Below are 650 nucleotides of genomic sequence, written 5' to 3'. Positions count from 1 at the left end.
GGGGTGCTCCAATTGCCTCACCCTGCGTCCCTGTTCAGCATGGAAGAAGCCAGAGCAGTCTGTGTCCCTATTCCCTATTGGCAATTTGGGTTACCCCTTCAGAGGATGATGCTATAAAAATAGAAGGTAGGAATTGGCTAGGCAGTTAGGGTAAAAAGACCCCAAAGAAAAGTAGCCAATTTCTTGGCTAAAAGTCAAAAATGTCCTTGGGCCTCTTAGCAACACACTCTGTTCCAAAGGCCAAAAATGTCAAAAGTAATTGGGAGCTGTTATCTAATCCTTAAAAGATTTTAGGGTTACCTTTTCAGAGGGGGGAATATTAGAGTAGCCAAAAGCCCAATAAAAATAAGCTCAATAATAAGAAAACAAGTAACCCAACTGTAATATGGGCAAAGAACCTGAAGAGCTAATTTTCAAAAACATACCCATGACCACAAAGTAAACGAAAAAGTATTCAGTGACATTAGCTATCATGAAGTTTCAAAGCAAAATGACAATGAGCTATCTCAGAATGGCTATTCTTAAATCAATCATCAATCAATCAATCAATAAATGAGGGTTTGGAGAGAATAAATAAATAAATAAATAAATAAGAAAGAAAACATGAGTTTTTCTGTTTGAAACAGTATATTTTTTATTTTAATTTTTTT

Source organism: Nannospalax galili, unplaced genomic scaffold, assembly GCF_000622305.1.
Source record: "Nannospalax galili isolate Female #2095 unplaced genomic scaffold, S.galili_v1.0 scaffold14, whole genome shotgun sequence".
NCBI lineage: Eukaryota > Metazoa > Chordata > Mammalia > Rodentia > Spalacidae > Nannospalax > Nannospalax galili.
This window is presented reverse-complemented; position numbering follows the sequence as displayed.